The sequence below is a fragment of the Stegodyphus dumicola genome, chromosome 1 (assembly GCF_044657685.1).
Source record: "Stegodyphus dumicola isolate Sdum_Otavi_A_Nest chromosome 1, ASM4465768v1".
NCBI classification, from domain to species: domain Eukaryota; kingdom Metazoa; phylum Arthropoda; class Arachnida; order Araneae; family Eresidae; genus Stegodyphus; species Stegodyphus dumicola.
The window spans coordinates 158,756,683-158,777,846 of NC_140768.1; the positions used below are offsets into that span (position 1 = coordinate 158,756,683).

At 34.0% G+C, this 21,164-nt stretch overlaps 1 long non-coding RNA gene across 2 annotated transcripts; it reads left to right on the forward strand.

The window, feature by feature from the left end:
• The first annotated feature begins 9,582 nt into the window (after positions 1 to 9,582).
• LOC146999364 (uncharacterized) lies at positions 9,583 to 15,395 on the forward strand. Of its 2 annotated transcripts, XR_015042771.1 has the most exons (4): positions 9,583 to 9,712; positions 10,791 to 10,900; positions 13,031 to 13,073; positions 15,177 to 15,395. It is a non-coding gene; the product is annotated as an uncharacterized LOC146999364 (long non-coding RNA). The 2 variants fall into 2 exon arrangements; XR_015042772.1 differs by lacking the exon at positions 13,031 to 13,073.
• The last annotated feature ends 5,769 nt before the right edge of the window (positions 15,396 to 21,164 follow it).

A 21,164-nucleotide genomic window follows, 5' to 3' on the forward strand; every position in this document is an offset into this window, starting at 1 on the left:
TGCCAAGCAAGAGAGAGGAAGGAGTTATTAGAAGCAGGCCGCTTGCCATAGTAGTTTTACTCGGTTGCTGGTTGCCTTCAAGGCCAGAGGTTTAATCCTCTTGATAATTTTAAACGTATCGTAGTTTTAGCAGCTCTCTGTACTACATACGAATTTTGTTAAATAACGGCCAATCTTGAAGTTAGGCACTTGTGTATTAATCCAAAGTTAGTTTTAGTTAAAGTTTTTAGTTAGTATTTTTATATTCTTACGTTCAGACCACAAGTGGTTGGTCTCTGTATTCCGAAGTTCCGGAAATCGCTGTAAAGATAAAAAAATAATGGGTTTCGTATACCCTTCCTGTGTGTATTTTCTACTTCAGAATTTATTGAACATAGCTTTAGTAAGCTCCCTGTTCCGAGTCAGGACAGTTCATGTTTCCAAGGCCAGTAAAGAGGAACACAAGTCCTGATAAATTCACCTAACTGACTAGGCGGAGAACACGTGCCCCTATGCCATTATTTTTTGTTCAGGTTAAGAAAAATGAAATATCAGACCAAATCTTTTATGTTACTGATCTGTTATTGTTTGCTTTGACGGTGGAGAAGTACGTCTCCAAGAAAATAAATGCCACAGTTCTATAATTGCCAAAAGTGGCACCATTCTTCGGAGAACTGGTTCTTCACGCCTAGATGTGTGAAATGTTTATTAAAACATAAGACTATGAATTGTCCAACTAAGGGACGCATTGATGAACCTAAATGCAGCAACTCTCAAAAAATCATGCCGCGTCGTATCGTGGATTCGAGAAATTTCCTAAAAATAAGAGTAATCAACAGAAAAAAGATAGTTCTGTAAAAAATGGAATCTCATATGCAGCTATGACGAAAAATCAAATTCCTAATTTTAACGATAAATCTAATGAGCAATCCCCCAGCTCGGCTACTGCTGCACAAAACCAATCAGTCAAAAATAATGTACATTTAATGTCACTGAGTAATGCTCTGAAAAATTTAAATGTTTTTAATGTAAAAAATACTAAGCAAATCTCTTTTGAAAATAATGTTTCCAGTTCTGCGCAGGAGAAAAATCAATGTTCAGAATTTGTAAATTTTGTTAAGAATGCTGCAGAATTTAACAATATTTTTGGAATTCATAACATAAAGATAATGAATAATGTATTTAAAACTTTCATGCCCTAGCTGAGAGAATTTACGGATCCTGTTGATAAAATGTTCTTATTTTTCAAATAGTTAATGAAATTCATAATGTATCAGTGTAATCAAAGTATGCCTTTAATTACATGGAACGCAAATGGATTGCTCCCGAAAGCTTACGCTTTACACGAATTTGCCCCTGATAATTTACTCCTACAAGAACACATGCTTGGCCCTCATAATTTTTTGCAATTATGTCACGCACTGATGGGACAGATCAACTGTAGGCAGATATGCGCCAAGAGGTAATGCAAGAGGTGGACTACTTATTTTAATTAAGCGCTCCATTTCTCATTATGTCACTCCATTACCATAGCTTTTAGCAATTGAAGCTCTACCTATTACACTCACTCCAAACACATCACGATCAATCACCGTTATCTCCACCTATTTTCCTATACACACACCAACAAATTCAGTCAAGACAGCCCCTCAGGGGGCTCACTTTTGTGAGTACGGGTGTGGCAATCCCGAGGTACCCTAGCCCTTCAGGGGAACATCTTCTTGGTGAGACGGGTGTCACGATGCTGGAGCCCCAGTGATCGTTCCTCTTTTCCGTCTCCTCTCCTCTTGGCTGGAACTTTTCTCTTCCCTTCTCCTTCGGGGTTTCTCTCTACGGAGTTTGGGGCTCGTCACGAGAGACTGGACCTGACCTTGTCTCTAGTTTTCGAGTGGCGAGAAACCTGCCCACGTGTTTGCCCTGCGTGGAGACCCGTGTCGCTGGAAAGGAGGGTCCTGGTATTTGAGGGGCGAGGTACTGTCCCCAACACACTGCTTTGGCCTCTGCTTAAGCTAAACGGGAGGCACCTTAGTCGTCCTCACGGGTGTCAATCGGCTGGTCACTAGTCCTTGTGTCAGTGGCTTGGGGTCACGCTCTCGGGAGTACCTGCTTTCGGGAAAGCCGACTGTGGGGCTTCAGTTTGCGTATAGGTCCGGCTAGCCCTAACACAGGAATCTGTGTTCCCTTGTTGGGCTCCGTGGTGGGCGGGACCGTCGGACCCGAATCATTTTTTCTTTCACTATGGCTTCTTCACATATATACCTAATTAAAGATTTCGAGGTCACTCCTGTCACTCAACCCAGTTCTGAAACGTCTACTACTAAACCAGTCACTCAACCTAGTTCTGATACGTCTACTGCTAAACCAGTCACTCAACCTACTTCTGAGAAGTCTACTGCAAAAACATTACGTACAGATACAAATGAAAAAATCATAACAATAGTCCCCGTTTCCTAGTCATTTCTAGTTCTTCTGGTGAAATGCATAAGATGTCTCCTTTTGTAATAAACAAATACATCCAGTCTTGTAATTGGTGAGCCGAGAAATATAAAGCGGCTCCGCTCCGGAGACTTGCTGATTGATACAACCTCAGTAACCCAGTCTGCTTCTTTACTTCAGATAACCAAACTTGGGCAAGCGAATGTCACTGTAACACCACATAAGTCACTGAACTATTGTCGTGGTGTAATTTCAGAATTCGACCTTCTGTATGTTTCTGAAGAAGGGATCGCTTCTGAGCTATCCGACAAAATGTCTGCGGTGCAAGGCGGATCAAGATGCGTAAAGAAGGTAAGTTGATAGACACGAAACACGTGATCCTTACCTTCAACACGCCTGATCTGCCTAAGAATATTATGGCTGGATATCTAAATATTCCTGTAAGACCTTATATTCCAAACCCTATGCGATGTTTCCAATGCCAGCGTTTCGGCCATTCTAAGACGTCTTGTCGTGGCAGCCTCACATGCGCCCGATGCTCACAGATTGGCCACGATTCTGATAATTGTACCGCTGCGCCTTTGTGTATAAATTGCAATGGTGACCACCCAGCATTTTCTCGCTTGTGCCCAAAATGGAAATCGGAAAACGAAATCCAGACTACAAAAGTTACTAGGGACATCTCTTACGCCGAAGCCAGAAGATTAGTCCAGAGCACACAGCTTCGACCAAATACATCATACGCCAGTGGTGTTAAATCATTTCGTACAGTTGCCACCCAAACATCAACAGGCACACAGACCCTACCAAATAAACCCCAACCGCCTACATCCAACAAGAAAAAAGAAAATGTAACCTTTATAGTACAAAAAAAGGAAACAGTTATTCAAAGTAAGCCCAAAACTGCCACACAAAAAATATCAATTAAAAATAGAAGTCACAGCAATAGCTCTTTTGATGAGATGATTTCTGAATCTGCGGATTCAGACTTTATGTAAGTAGAAGCGGGTCTGGAAGTTCCCAGGCATTTACTTACACGAAAAACAAAAGAACAGCACAGAAAAAACAAAAACCATTCATAATGGCGACCCTCATGTCATGGAACTGTCGCGGTTTCCACCGAAATTTGCTGGACATCAAATCTATAATAAATGTGTACCATCCTGTGTGCTTAGCAATACAGGAAACAAATCTGAAACCAGAACAGCATGCAAAACTTCGGAGGTTTTCTTTCGTCAGGAAGGATAACCTTGCAGGTGAGCATGCCAGTGGAGGTGTATGTCTCCTCACCTCACTAGATTATCCCTCAAATGTGCTTTCTTTGACGACATCCCTCCAAGTTGTCGCTATTCAAACAAATTTTGATATTGTTGTTACAGTCGTTTCTCTGTATTTGCCTCCAAATGAGCACATTGATCAGCAAGATTTAAATGGTCTTTTAGAGAAGCTGCCTGAGCCTTTCATCATAATAGGAGATTTTAACGGCCATAGTCCACTCTGGAGTAGTAAAGATACAAATTGCCGAGGAAGACAAATTGAGCAGATGATCGAAGATCATAGCCTTTGTCTCCTAAATAACGGGCAGGATACGTACTTCCATGAGCCTTCAAGGACTTTCCACGTTCTCGACCTTGCCATCTGTTCACCATCTCTGTTGCCATTTTGCACTTTTAGTGTCGGAAATGACCTGTACAACAGCGATCATTATCCTATTTTTGTATCTCTTGCACGAAGAGGAGCAAACCCCATGTCGAGACTCTCTCGGTTTATACTGGACACGTCAGACTGGGAACTCTTCTCTTCCTCAGAGCCAGAGGGATTCCTGGATTTCATATGTGTCGTCAATAACATCCTCCACGCCTAGTAAGCTGGTTTGGGAAAGAGTTCGTAATGCATGCGGCATATATAAAGACCACTCACTTTCCTTTTTGGAAAAGGATGGCCGAGTGATTAGCTCCATAGAAGAAATTGCAAATACTATTGGTGAGACATTTGCTGCCGTTTCTTCCAGCCGAAATTACTCACCAGCATTTCTTTCTATCAAGCAACGCTCTGAGAAAAATCCCATCGCTTTCAACTCTTCCAAATTTGAGCCTTATAATAGAGATTTTACTGTGCTAGAGTTAAAGAGAGCTTTGTTACAGACACATAGGTCGTCTCCGGGTCTCGATGGCGTGAATTACGATATGCTAAAGCATTTGTCCTATAAGTCACTGAATGCCCTTCTCACGCTTTACAATAGAGTGTGGAAGGAGCATACTTTTCCCAGTGCATGGAAGAGAGCTGTTGTTATTCCTATTGCCAAGCCAGGGAAAGATCCAAGGGATCCCTCCAACTATCGGCCAATTGCCCTTACGAGTTGCCTATGCAAGCTGTTTGAAAAAATGGTAAACAGCCGCCTAGTCTACTTCTTGGAAAAGAATAATATTATATCGCCTTATCAAAGTGGTTTTCGAAAGGGGAGGACTACCGTAGATAATATGCTCCTCTTAGAGACATCCATTCGAAAAGCTTTTCTAAGAAGAAATCACCTAGTCTCGGTATTCTTTGCTATTGAGAAAGCTTATGATAAGGCATGGAGATACGGTATACTTCGGGATCTTCACGAGAGTGGCTTGCGCGTCAACCTACCAATTTTCATTCAGAATTTCTTGAATACTAGGACTTTTCAAGTAAGGATTGGCTCTGTTTTTTCAGATGTTTTTGAACAGGAAGAGGGTGTGCCTCAAGGCTGTGTGCTTAGTGTAACTCTGTTCAGCCTAAAAATAAATTCTGTATTAAAACAACTTCCTCCCACCATTTCAGGATCTTTATATGTTGATGATCTACAAATTAGCTGTCGGGGTGCGGATATGAGACATGTAGAGAGGCAGCTCCAGGTCGCTTTGAACAGGATCCAGGATTGTTCAAAAAGACAAGGATTTACGTTTTCAAAACAGAAGACTGCGTGCGTGCATTTTTGTAAAAAGCGAGGTCTGCATCCTGAGCCTGAATTATACCTCAATGGGTCTGTAATTCCAGTTGCACCGGAAGTAAAAGTTTTAGGGGTGATGTTCGACCGAAAATTGACTTTCCTTCCTCATGTCTTAAACTTGAGAAGAAAGTGTACCAAAGTTTTAAATATTCTAAAAGTCTTGGCGAACACCTCCTGGGGTGCAGAGCGTTGCTCCATGCTTCGCATTTACAGAGCTCTAATTCGCTCTAGACTGGACTATGGCTCAGTTGTTTACGGATCCGCCCGGTCATCAGTATTGTTAAAACTGGATCCTGTTCATCATCAAGCTCTACGGATCTGTTCAGGAGCTTTCAGGACTTCTCCTGTCCAGAGCCTATATGTTGAGTCTAACGAACCATCACTTTATCTGAGGCGTGAGCAATTGTCCTTTTTCCAATATTTTAATATTCTATCCCAAATTGAACATCCCAATAAGCTGTGCTTACTTGATAATGAGTGTAACACATTACTTGAAACACGTCCATCCTGTGTTCCTACTTTCCCTTTAAAAGTTCGCACTGTCATTGAGGAACTCTTCCTCTCTGATGTGCACCCCCAAGCAGTACAGAATTTTGAAATTCCACCTTGAGAAAATTCAAGGATCCAACTTCTTGATGTTTTCAAACATCACGTAAAGGCGAGCACTAACGAGATCGTTTACAGACAACTTTTCGCTGAGCACAGGCACAGATATAGCAGTTATTATCCGATATACACAGATGGATCAAAGTCAAATGATCATATCGGGATGGCTTTTGTATTTGAAGATTACATTGAGGGCAGATGCCTGCACCATGCTTTGTCAGTCCTAACATCTGAACTAACTGCAATATATTATGGTCTTTTGTACATCTCAAAGCTCTGCCACAAAAAGTTCATAGTTTATACAGACTCGTATAGTGCTCTTAAATCCTTGGAAGCTTTTCCCAACGCTTAGAATCCTGTGGTAGTGGATGTTCTCAAAATTCATAGAAATTTAACGATTCGAGGATATGAAGTCCTGTACTACTGGGTTCCTGGAAATTCTGGAATAAAGGGAAATGAGCTTGCAGACATCACAGCCAAATATGCTGTTGAACCGTCTACTCGCCTTATCCCTTTTAGAGACGTCTGCTGTGTCATCAAGGGGAAGATACGGAAAAAATAGCAGCAAATTTGGCATGTTCAGCATCACAACAAGTTGAGAAACGTCAAGCCTAGAATTGAGCATTCGGATTTTGCTGGAAATCGTAAGGAGGATGTTCTTTTGACTCGCCTCAGAATTGGTCACACTAGAGTCACACATAACTATCTTCTCAAAGCTGAAAATGAGCCTGTTTGTGTTAATTGTAATGTTTGTTTATCTGTTCGTCATATTTTATTTGAGTGTTCATGTTTTAATAGTCTTCGCCAGAAATATTTTAATAGCTGTGACTTTCCTCTCGACCGCTTAATCGGAAGAGAGGTCAATTGTAATTTATTTTATTATTTAAAAGAGACTGGCTTTTATTACCAAATGTAATTTGTTTTGATTACTGTGTCTTGAATTTTAATGTGTGGTTTTAACTTGTGTTTATATGACTTCATCCTCTGGATCTGGTACATTTTTCTACCTGTTTTTATTTATTGAATTTTAATGTCATCAATTGTAATCATCCCATCTTGTGTTTGGCGCGTTATAATCATCTTTGGTTTTTGCGCCATAATCAATCACTCACTCACTCAGTCAAGACAGATTTGCAAACACTATTAAATATTAACATTCGAGTCATTATAGGTGGAGATTTCAACGCATACCACCGCGAGTGGAATCGCTGAGATATTAATCAACACGGACGCATTATTAGTCACTTTGCCTAAGCGGCCAATATTAACCTAGCATTTCCAGAAAAATCAACACACTGTGGGATTGGTAGACCATCTGTCATTGACATTTTCATTTTAAAAAATATTGACTCGCCGAGTTACATAGAAAGCATGACTGAAATGTCATCTGATCACAATCCTGTGATAATGGAAGTGAACACCAATACCTGCAGTACACCACACAAAAGAGCCCTTATTACGAATTGGGCAGGTTATGCCAAAGCTCTAAACAACATTCAGTACCCAACACACACAATACAAACGAGAGATGAATTAGACGCCCTTACAGAAGAATTCACTGAAGAGCTGCATGATGCATTACTCAAAAACAGCAAGATTGCAAGAGAGGTTAAGAGGTATAAAAACAGTGATATAAGAGAACTGATTAAGGAAGAAGGGGCCACGTAAGCAAACAGTGGCAAAAATTCAGATGTCCTTCTGATAAAACATTACTGAACCAGCTAAATCAACAAATCAGGACTCTATTAAAAAACATGCACAACTCGAATGGGCCAGACATTTAGAATCGCTTTCAGCGGATGATAATTCGATCTGGAATGCGCTTTCTAAATTTAAGAGACGTAACACCAATATTCTGCCCATTAACGGCCCCAACGGGATCGCATACACCGATTTTGAGAGAGCTGAGTCTATTGCAGAAAACTATGCTTCTCAATTTCGCACACACAATATCTCTCACCCACAAACAGAACACTTAGTCTCCTCCCTCAACACATAATTCCAATCAAGAACACACACAAACAACACACCCTTATTTATGCCTTCAGAATTTAGTAGTTATATTGAGAAGAGAAAAAATCGTAAAAGTCCAGGACTGGATAAAATAAGCAACAATATGATAAAAGAAATGGGACCCACCCAGGCAGCACGTCTCCAAAAATATACGTATAATTTTGGTGAAATAAGGGTATGGTATTTTTTGCACGTTACTTTTACGAAATTTATACGAATGAAAAAGGCTGAAGTTACTGTTGACTCTTGATCGTTATTTTCCACACGTTATTTTTACGAAAATTATACGAATCCGAATGTACTGATAAAACTACCGCCATGACGGTATATTTTATTCGTCACTTTTACGCATATTATACGAATCCGAATGTTCTGAAAGAAACTACTGCCTTTATGGTATATTTCATTCGCCACTTTTACGGATATTATACGAAGTCTAAAAAGATTGAAAATGAAGTTTATTAATTCAAAATATTTAGTGTATTTCTGGCATTTCACTTTGTTTTCCTTGTCCACGAACATGAAAAAAGGAGAATTCATATATGAGGCTAAAATTTTTCTATAAATTTTAACATGTGAGCTAAATCTTTACGTGCAATTTTACAAAAAATTATATTTTCCTAATTCAAACATCTTCAAAATAACTTATTTATTTTCTCATATCAAATTTGTTATTTTTATTTATATCAACACTTACATTAATTTACACAATTTAATTTCTTTTATGAAAATCCTATTACCCATTTAACTGGAATAAGCTGTATATTAAATTTGTGTACTTACTGAGTTTGGTATAATACTCGCCTTATTTTATTTAGCAAATGTGGGCAGTTAAATTGGAATAAGACTAGCAAATCTTTTATGTCGAGGAATAGAATAATAAATACAGCAGAAGATGCTAGAAAACGTTTAACTTCTTGAACAGTAGCTTAATGTAGACCAAAGGATCATTAATTATAATCAAAGATATACTAATATTTTTATTTAATAATAAGAATAATAACTCTACGAAATTGCAAGCTGAATCCTGATATTTTACATATATTTCAGTTCCTTTAATCTTTGTTATAAAAATCATATGAGGCTAATTTTTTTTTTTTATTTTTTTTTTTTTTTTTATTTTGTTTAATGTACGGAAAAAATGATATAGCGATTTTAGTAATTTTTATATGAGGAAAAAATTAATAAATAATGTAAATAAATAATTATATTATATTTATATTTTTCCTGAAACGGTTAAAGACTTTCTTAATATGGAGATCTACAGAATAAGTACAAGGGTCCAGTTAAATGAACTCAAATTTTGCATAGTTAATTTTACGCTAACTTTTAATTTACGATTATACACTGAGCATGTGTATACACAGACATTTCTATTTTTCGTAGAAAAATTTAATTATTACCTTAATACAGAGATGCTGTGAATATAAATTTATATAATGCAAAAGTAAGTTTATTTCATATGCTAATTTAGAAGCTTTCTTAATATGTTTAATTATGAAGAAAAAAAAAAAGCGTTGCAATTCTTGTTCACTGACCAATGGCAAAGCAGACACTGTCTACGTCCGGTTGTGGCGGGATATTTGTGAAGTCAGCACTCAGCAATGGCGGTCGAAAAGAATGGTAAAGTCGCAAAGAATACTGTTTGTTCGTGGATTGGCGTTTGTGACTGAATCCATCGAAGTTACTAATTATTTGAAGAAAGTAAGTGAATATTTTATATTTTCAGTGTTTAATACTCGTACTTTCTTCACCTATATGAAATTTTATAAATAACGTCTGTGTAGAAAATGTGATTTTCCATGTGTTGTTCTTTTGTGTACGTGCCTAATGATTCATTTTCAGGATTTGGTACTGTTAAATTTTGCACTAGTCTGTTTCTTACTGTTTGTGTCACTCCTTTTTGTATGTGTCTCACCTTTTTATAGTTATATTATTTTTACTCAAACGTTTTAATATTTATCTTAAAGCATACTGTAATTAAGCAGGAAATAGCTTTTAATGGAAAAAGAAAGGCAATATTAACATGACTAATTGTTCAGAAATCTGTTATGGAAATGTTATCTACCTTATGCCAAAAAATAAAGCATGTAACTTTCATTTATTTATGAAATTCAAAATTTTTTATTTGCTTAGTGTTTTCCCTAAAAATAATTTAACTTCTTATTTTTGAATTTAGTTTTATAAATTTGCTTTAATATATAATCTTTAACTCAAAGATATTGTGCTATTAAAAAAGGAAATTTTATGCCATAGAAACACAGGTACTTTGTTCCAAATCTGTGTTCATTTTTTTTTTATATATATATACTGAATTTTTATGCACTTGTAATTACTGAAATATATCCTTTCATGAATAATAAGTAAGTCCTAAGTCCTTTCATGAATGCAATTCTTTTTTGTTTGTTTGATTTTGTTGTTTTAAAAGATCTGCCATAGTTAAAGAAAGAAAATAAAGTAAGAATGCTTTACTTTCAGTTTTGAATAAATTTATTACTATTTACTGCAGCTTCAAGTTTCTCTAAAAATAATTTAATAATTAAATTATCAAGTCAAAACTTGATAGTTATGTTGATTATTAGACTTGCATGAAAAAATTAGTATTTGATCTAAAATACCTTAAATTATTTGAATTATATTTTACTAAATCATGTATTTTGATATAACTAGATAGTTAAAAAAATTAAAATTGTAAATGTGCAGAAATGCTTATATAAAACCAAGAAATTGTTTATATTTTTGTTGCTTTTTCCCTTGTAAATTAATTATATATATATTACAGTCTGGGGAGTCAGCACCCTGCTGAATTGTAGTAAATGAGACGTCCAATCTACTAGACCATCAAAGATGCAGATTTGGATTTTCTATTTCATAGTTATTGAAATCATAATGGTATGTTTGTTTAAATTAGTACTGTTTATGAATGTGATAAAAATAAATTCTGATAAGCTAAGAAATGATTTATTTTCTATTAATTATGAACTGTAAATAATGTAACCAATTTTCTTCATAGTATTTACTAAACATTTTTTTTTTTTTTTTAAAGGGAGGTAGTCTTATTTATACAATTCTTGCAGAGATACCAAGAAATAAAACATTTCAGGAATTTTCACTCAGTATATCTTGATGTGTAAAATCGTGTTGTTCAATGCCATATTACTTTTTCACAGGAAAGTAATTTTATTGATCTAACATCTGCATAAATCAAACTTTTTTAAGAATGATTACAGTTTCTAAACTAACTTAAAATTTTCAGATTTAGAAAATGTATGTTTAATTTAGCATTAGTTTTCCATGGAATAGAAAAGGTTTTCAAAATGTTCAGTTGTTAGAGGGAAATAATATAAATGAGATTGTCCTGATACAGTTTCAGCTGGAAATGAAACTGAATTTTCGGATAGTGAAGATTTCATTTAAGAATTCTAATAAAACTGATTAATGTAAATCCTCTGCATTTAAAAATTCTAATAAAACTGATTAATGTAAATCCTCTGCATTTCAGAATTCTAATAAAACTGATTAATGTAAATCCTATGATTCATGTAGGTATTCTTCTGTTATCAGGACCAGATTCAGAAATGTGTGTTTATATGCATGCATTTTTAAATGTAGGTGCTCGTGTGTGCATGTGTATATTCTTTATGTATGTATGTATGTGTATACTTTACACATATATGCGCATACATGCATATACACATGCTTACATATCTACAGTGGAACCCCGAGATATGAGTTTAATTCATTCCAGCATTCTACTGGTATAGCGAATTTCTCGTATCTAGAAACAAGCTTCCCCATTGAAAATAATGGAAATTCAGTTAACCCATTCCGCACCCCAAAAAATATCAACATTTTAATATCAAGTCAATTTTTCCTAATAAATAACACTGGTAAATAATATAACAATAGTTTAACTTTGTTACCAACATTTTAACTCCTTCTCATTAATCCACACCAACAACAGCTTCTCAACATCTAGGAGTACTTTTATGGTGCTTGGAAGAAACGATAATTCCTTTGGCTACATCAGGTTTCTTAATTTCTTCCTGCTTCTTCAGAATAGTATAGATTTTCGATGTTGAAAGGCCGCAAGTCTTCGCCAATTCCGTCACCATGCTTATGTTTATCTATGATTTCTTTCTTGATATCGACAGCCATGGCCTCCTTATTTTTCTTTGCAGCACTATCTGAGGCAACAATCTTCTTGCGAGGCATCTTGAAATAATTATTTTCACGTTAAATGTCAAAACAATTAACTTACAAGTGCACAAACACGTATATAAAAGAACACTGAGTGATCTGTTGAGGGGATTCCCCGAGTTGAGCCAGATAGGGAAATGGCGCCACGCGTACCAACAGCCTGGCTCATTGCTTGTTACTTGAATTAATGCTCGTATTTTGCTCATACTTTCCTCGTATCTCGAGGTTTCATTGTACATTTCTGAATCCCGTCCTAATAACAGAGGAGTACCTTTGCCAGTATTGCAACAGAGCTAGAATGAATTATTGTGTTAAATATGTGGAAAATGCATGCTTAAAGTACTGTTATTTTCTAAAAATATTCTGTATGTCTATTTTTTACAAGAAGAAAAAATAGCTAAAAGCTGTTAATTTACTCGTATTTATTAGTCCAAAGGGGCTTTGTCCGTAAAGAACTATTGTTTTTGTTTTGCATTGGTTCACTATAAATATCTGTTTCACTTTTCAAACTGTTCCTACCAAATGTTAGAATCCCTAGTGTGGGATTAATACTCTCTATCTTAGTGCCCTCTATAACCTATGTTAGAGTTAACCTGTATAACCTACAAGGATTACCAGTTTAGGCGAGACATCTAGGTAGTCATCATAATACGTACCTTATTTTTTATTATTTTTAAATTAAATTGAAAGTAATAAACTAGTTTTCAAGAATGGAGTTAAACTAGATTTGCATTCAACTCTGGTATATTGTGTTAATGATGTTTTGCTGTAACAAATATGAATTTTTTGTTTAAGTATAATAATTTAAAATGTTTTTTCTAGAGAATGAAGTACTGCCACTAAGGTAAAGGTGCTAACTTGCAAGGTTATTTTCTATTCTACATTAACTCAATCTTTATGTCCTGTTACAGATATATTGGCAGAAATAATGAAAACCTGACATTCAAAAAGAAAAATAATAATGTTGAATGTAGTATATTAGATGGTTAACTGCGGTTTGGCAGCTCATTAATAACCTTACACATATTGAGTACGAATAACTTTGACAATTACCGGTATTTTCAATAGTATAAAATTAGGCAAGAAAGCAGCTTTAGCTTAGCACCGATTTTAAATACAACTCTCTTACCAATATTGGTTTGACGAAGGTAAAATATAATTGAATTTAATAAGTTGGAAATACTGTCTGTCTTTCCATGAGTTAAAAAATAATTTTAAATAAAATTTCTTTTTTCAGTTTTTCATGTTATTTGTTTAATGTTATTGTAATCTGATTTATCATATTTAGTCACATATTCCATCCCTCTTTGCACTATAGTATATAATTCAAAGGACTTATCAGTTTCAGCAATATTTTTTTTACCAGTATACATTTTTACCATAACTCTGTTTCTAAATCATATCCTGAAAAATTAAGGAGTAAAGTACACAAAGAAGGAAAATATGCAAGTAAATAATGGCATTTAGTGTTGTTTATGTGTCTAATATTTGTACTAGATTGTAAAAGTTATAAAATTCTATTAGCTTTTTAAAATTATTCTTTTTTAAATTGAGATGCTTCTTTGCACCCAAATGGTTAAAGCCCTAGTGTGACTTTGGTACTTTGATCTAACTTCTATTCCTAATAAATAATCCAGCTGCATACAGTTTACTCAATTTCTGCCATGTGTAAGGTAAACAATATTAGCTTTTTTTAAATATATCTTTTACAACTATTCCATCAGGTAGATTTCTTTCATATTTTGCCTTAATTGAGTCATCCTGCTAATTAAGAATTTATTAAAGTTAATATGTTAAGTTTTTGTGTGTATATTTCATTTTAAGTATGTGCAAGCAAATGCATACATTAACAGTTACGTAGAATTATGTTTTGGGTATCAAATTCAGAAATTTTGGGGCTGTTTTTAGAAGATTTATTAATGATTTATACTATATTAATATTGGTAAAAAAATTCTGTGGCTTTTATATGAGAGTATGTATTTTAAAATAGCTGCATGATATGGTAGAGGTAAAAAGCTTCATGTGGATCATAAATTAATATTATGTGGGAATTTTTCATTTATTTAATAAAGAAAATATTCAAGCCACAATTAAAATTTTTTCACTGGATTATTTGCATACAAAGTTTGCAGCAAATATTTCCTGCAACAGAAGTGACAATTTTTATTTTGCCAAGACAGGAAATTTAGTTAGTGTAAGCAGTAACTCTATTTTGAGATGTTAAACAGGAAGGCAAATTTTTGAATTTAAATTGATTTTTGAAGGAAGACTTCATTTAGTCTTGCTATCATTCTACGTGGCTCTTAACTTTTTTATGGTATTTATAATTTTATTGTTATTCAGCTTTCTGTTTGCTTAGAATGCACATGAATGTAGACTTGAAATATTTTATATTGCAAACTGAGATGCCATTGTTATCATAATTAAAGATTTTTGCTCTGATTTTGGAGGAATTTACTGATAATACTTTTGATTGTGTATTGGTTTCTGGTTTATTGAAATGTGTAAAATAGCCTGTTAATGCATATACGTATGTTAATGACATGTATATGTTTATGAAGTATTCTGTTATATGTATATAGTGTTGTGATTAGTTTTCTGCTTACTCTTTATTTAAGAAAAAGTTATCTGTAAGAAAGCGAATATTCTTTACTATATGTAGGAGTAAAATTGAAAAGGCTAATGCAATATAATTAATACAAAATTAAGTTTTTTCTCATGTACTTAAATACTAAAGACTTTCTCAACCTTGCAGTTCTAAACAAATCTTAAGTATTTTTTACTTGAAATTATAGGCATTGTGTAAGGTATATAATTGAAGCTTACTGTGCGATAGTATGAAATTAAATTTTTAAATATGAAATACTCAGTGCATTTTATATGCATCTTTTAATACTTCAACTATATTTAAAAACTGAAAACATCTGAAGTGTGAAATTATTACAAATTTTTCTTTTTCTTGTTTAGGAGCTGTTTTCAAAACATTGGGTGACAAAGAATTCACTTTTACAAAAATCGAGCAGGATATTAAAGACAGCGAACTATAGAACAAATATGGCAAAGCTGCATGAAGTCTATGTGGAATTTTATTATTGAAAAAAATATGCTCTTCAGATTTAATGTTAGTTTTTATTGTTTAACAGAAATTGCAGTTTTCGAATACCTGTAAAATAAACCTAATTCTTAAATTAATTTCATGTGTATTTCTTTTGCAAGTATTACAGTTCATAATACTTCAAACAACTTGAAATTTTATACTTGTTAATTTATGTGGGATATGTTCATAATAATTTTATAATTTAAATAACTTATTGTCATCATATGAGCATAATCTAAAATGCACAGCATTTGACAACAAATTAATAAAAAATTAGCAACTTCTAATTGCTTTCTTTTGTCCAGTTGCCTCTTTTTAAATCATTTAATACCATAAAGCTATTTGATGAAAAAAAATAATTGGTATGTGCACATGAACATGTACATTTATAATGATGTTATAGAAAAAGTCACATGAGATAAATATTTAAAAACTTAAATATTCCTAAACATATTAACTTTTTTAAAATTTTATCTGGTATATAAGATAAAATAAAGGACATATTTAGGTAATTTTGAATTTGCATAATTTTATGAACTTGACATGAAATTAACAGTTACATTGTAAAAGGGAACTTTTTAAAAATATCTCAATAAAGCATTTCTTCTGTAGAGGTGAACTTTTAGTACTGATCTAATATATTTATAAGATTTTAAACTGAAAAAGACAACAATAATAGATTACAATACATTGCAAGATTGACTGATAAATGTAAAATTTTTACATATCATAATTATGTGTGTAATTAAAACAGAAGTTACTCGATTAACTTGCATGCAAATTAATATTTTCTTTAACATGTTTGGGATAAACTGAATTTTAATAAATAAATATGTATAGATTTGTGTATTATCTGAAGATATGAATGAAATATTTGTGACATTAAACATTCATCTTCAAGGAAAATAACAAAGTCAACTTGGTAAACTATTGGAAAAGGTAAGTTTTATACAATTTCCTGGTCTATATTTAACAATTTTAAAATTTAGCGCACTCATTCACATAATCTAAACATATGATGTTTTCTTTTGTGCTACATTCGTTTACTGAATTTGTTAATTAACTATATTGTACTTTAGATAGAAATTAACGTAGATATTCCCTGTACTTTACGGTACAAAAACTTATATATTTGATAATAATTGACCTAAATCTTCCCTATGTTTTCTTTGCATATACGAATGACTTTGGTAAAAATTTAGTCCGATGTCTTCTCCTCTTTACTGTGTATAAGTGCACATTTTTGGTAAAAAATTTGCATAAATCTCCAATTACCTATTTACTGCATTTTTCGTAAAATGTGCTTATTTTAATCTCTTATTTTTTATATAAATCTATGCAAAAATGTTCTGCATATTATGATTAAAAGGTAAAATTAATATCAAATTTTTACATATCCACCTTTTAGGTATGTACAGCAATATGGAATATATATAACTGGAAAATCTAAATGCAAAAAAATTAATTTCTATTCAAAAATTACATAACACTAAAAGGCTGAAAATCACTTAATATTTCATTTCAAAGTGACTACAAAATATGCAATAAATTTTGTAAACCTGAGTTCTATGTTTTAAATCAATTAATGCTATCGTTCATTTACATGGCATAAGAAAATGTCCTTCAGAAAAGCAAATAATTTATTTAAAGTGTTATTTAGTAAACAACTGTTTGCTACAGTTTTTTACTAAATTTAAATTTATGAAATGAATTTAGTAAACAAAAATGCAAATGAACGATGGCATTAATTGATTTAAAACACAGAATTGATGTTTACTAAATTTATTGCATATTTTGTAGTCACTTTGAAATGAAATATTAAAAGTCATTTTCAGCCTTGAAGTGTTACGTAATTTTTTAATAGAAATTTTTTTTTTTGCATTTACTAGTGCATTTAAATTTTCCAGTTATATATATTCCATATTGCTGTACATAACTAAAAGGCAGATATGTAAGAATTTGATATAAAAATTATTTTACCTTTTAATCATAGCATACAGAAAGTTTTTGCATAGATTTATATAAAAAATATGAGATTAAAATAAGTACATTTTATGAAAAATGCAGTGAAAAGGTAATTGGAGATTTATGCAAATTTTTTACCAAAAACTGCATTTATACACAGTAAAGTGGAGAATACATCAGATTAAATTTTTACCAGTCATTCGCATATGCAAAGAAAACATAGGGAAGATTTAGGTCAATTACTATCAAATATATACGTTTTTGTACCGTAAATTACGGGAAATATGTACGTTAATTTCTATCAAATATATACGTTTTTGTACCGTAAAATACGGGGAATATCTGCCTTAATTTTTACCTAATATATGCGTTTATATACAGTAAAAAATCGGGGAAATTTACGTAAACTTTTACTAAATATATACGCATACGTGAAGCAAAAATTCGAGATTTGCGTATATGCGATAAATATACGTAATTTTTTACTAAAAATATACGTAAATCCCTGAAATTTACGTATATTATACGTAAAAGTTGCGAATGAACAGTAGTTTCTCGCGTAAATATACCTAAATTTTACGTAAAAGTTACGTATAGTATAACGTAAAAATATACGTAAATATTTAGTAATTGCCACTGGACACTTTTTATGATATTTTTACGTTCAACTTGAACGTTTTTTATACGAAAGGCCATTCGTAAATTGCACGTATTTTTCTCGTGCAATTTACGAATGCATGCTGCCTGGGCAAGATGCTCTGTAAGTTCACGAAAATCATCAACATTATGATTAAAATTAAGCATTTCCCGACCAATTGGAAGACAGCAATTATACCACCGATTTTGAAACCGGGTAAAGATCCAACCTGCACCGCCTCCTACAAACCGATAAGTCTCTTATCGACTCTAAACAAAATTGCGGAAGCTGTTATCCTGGCAAGAATTCGTGATTTTCTGCAGGAAAATAACATCTTGATTAAAGAGCAGTATGTATTCAGACGGAAACACTCTACCACACATCAACTATACAGAGTGACGGAGCTGATTGCAGATGGATTTAAGAAAAAATTAATCACCGGAGCTCTCTTCCTCGATATATCGAAAGCTTTTGATTGTGTATGGTTACAGGGCCTCACTTACAAAATCACCCTGGGTTTCCCAGATTACATCATAAACATTATCAATTCCTATCTTTACGATAGACACTTTGTTGTTCGTTATAACAATACCCACTCTACACGTAAAGCAACCCTTGCTGGCTTGCCACAGGGAAGCTTACTTTCACCCACTTTTTTTCAAATTATACAAACGACATCCCACACAACCCCCTCACTACACTAGCACTTTACGCAGACGATACTGCGATCCTCCACTAAAACGCGTCTATGGCCGCAGTTGTATAAACATTACAAGAACACATCCATGCACTAGAGTCCTGGATGATAAAATGAAAAATTAAGACTAATGTAGAGAAATCAGAAGCTGTTTACTTTACCTACAAAGCCAACCTGGATCTGGATATCACCCTCAATATGTATGGTATCAGTATTCCCTGGGCCAAGCAAGTTAAATACCTTGGTGTCATTTTAGACCAAAGACTCACATAGGCCCCACACGTTACATATACTTTTAACAAGTTTCGGGGTGTTGAAGCTTTACTCAACCCCCTAATTGCCCGAAACTCGAGTTTGTCTATTCAAAATAAAGTTCTTGGGATAAAGTTCGAAGAACAGCCTTCGTTGCGCCAACTTGGCTCCTTTAAGGATATGGGCGACATTTCATTATGCCAACGGAAGTAAATATCATTTGGGGAATAGGTGCTACGGAGAAAAGGAAAATGCATGGGGGACACGGGATTAAGATGTGTTTATATTTGTTTGGTATCTGATTGCTAATTTGGTTCTGTTATGTTACTAAATTAACATTAAAAGTCGAGTAAAGTGCGTCAATTGCGAAAACGCAGGGCAATTACTTTTCGATCCGATTTTATATATGTATTGATATTTCACATTCCTGCTCATATGATCTACATATGTATCAGATAACTAGCTACTTTTAACACTTACTTCTGGATGTGTATTATTTTACAACTCTTTCTGCTTTGAAAACCCAAGTATTGAAATAGTATGTGTATGCTTGTTAAAATATTATTTCAGATATTCTCGTATAACTAACTATACTATAATCTCAGATTATTCAGTTCTCATATAACTACGATAGAAATATGATTCTATTATTTACATTAAAAATGCAGTACATAGCCTTCCTCATAGAAGCCATTCTAGAATTAGTTCTGTAATGTTATATAATGTTAATTGTCTTATGCATTATTTTGTCTAAATATTGATTTTCATAAAGAATATATAATCAATGTAGGGAATGTGAGTTCAATATATTTTAAAGACAGAGATAATAAACAAAAAATAAAAGGGAGTTTACACATGCTGTAAGGATCTTAAGTTTTACTAACGTTTATTTTAAATCTTTACTATCACTTCTTATTTTCTACTTCCGGCCAGAATTATAAGCGTGAAGGTTTTTATGCAAAGTTTGTCTGGCGAACGCCAAGTATTTAAGTGTGGCCTTTTTGCCAAGCGAAAGAGAGAGGAAGCAGTGAGTTCGAAGCAGGCCGCTTACCTTAGAAGTTACGCAGTTGCTATTTGCCTTCCAGGCCAGAGGTTTTAATCCTCTTGATAAATTAAACGTATTGTAGTGTTCACAGTCTCTGTGCTACACACGCTTCCTGTTATTATAAGGCCAATCTTCCACGTATATTATTCTAAAGTTAAATTAGAGTTTAGTTTTATTTTGATATCTTTTACGTTAGACCCCGAGTGGAGGGTCATTGTATTCCGAAGTACGGAAGTCATTGTATATAAAGAAAAATAAAGGGTTTTGTATACCCTTCGTCTGTATCCTGTCTACTTACTACAATTAGTGAACGTAGCTTTAGTAAGCTCTCTGTTCCTAGTCAGGTCATTGTATGTTTCCGAAGAAGGTTAGAAAAAACATTGAACCTGATAGTGGCGCCCAACGTAGAAGAATAACCATGGCCGAGTTTCAAGAAGAACCTGTGCTGCCTGCAGAAACGGATCAGAATCCAGAAATGCCAGCTGCCGCCCTGGAAGGATTTGGGTACATCGTCCAGACCATGCGCGCTTCGATGAAACCAGAAGCAACATTTAATGGAAACTCACCGGTAACCAGTTTTTTGGAAAAATTGGATGACCACTTCATGCTCTACCCCGTGCACGAGTTTCAAAAAGTTACCTTAGCTACCAGCGCTTTGAGGGGCCAAGCGCTTAACTGGTTCAAATGTATAGGCAGAAGTCTCTTGGGTCAAGCAGGAAGTCCCACCTATACTTACGAAAATTTCAAGACTGCCCTACTAAAAGCCTTCCCTGTTGTAAGGGATCGTGCGAAATTAGAAACAGAACTTTTCAGTATATATCAACAAAGAATGGAAAACCTCTCGAGCTTTATTTTAAGAAAAATTCACGTTTTCAAGCTCTTGTATGGAAACCGTCCGGATCCTGAAATAATTCAAGTGATTTTGCCGAGGTTACTACCCCAAGTGCAAGACTTTATTGAATTACGAAATCCGACTACACTGGAAAAGTTATTTGAGCTAGCAATCCAGTTTGAAAGTAGAAGAACGGCGGACGTCGAAAGAAGACGCCAATATCAATAGCGAAACCAATTTGGTACGCCAAGACTACAGCAAACTCAAGCATATGGCTACGGAGAAAAAGCGAATCAGTGGGCAAGGAAACCCGAGGATTCAAAAACAGCCGGCGAACGTCGACAGTTCAATAGCAACCCAGGAAAAAAGTCTCAAGGCCAGTGGAGAAAGAAGGAAAGCACGGAAAGGAAAAATAATTTAAACTAAAACG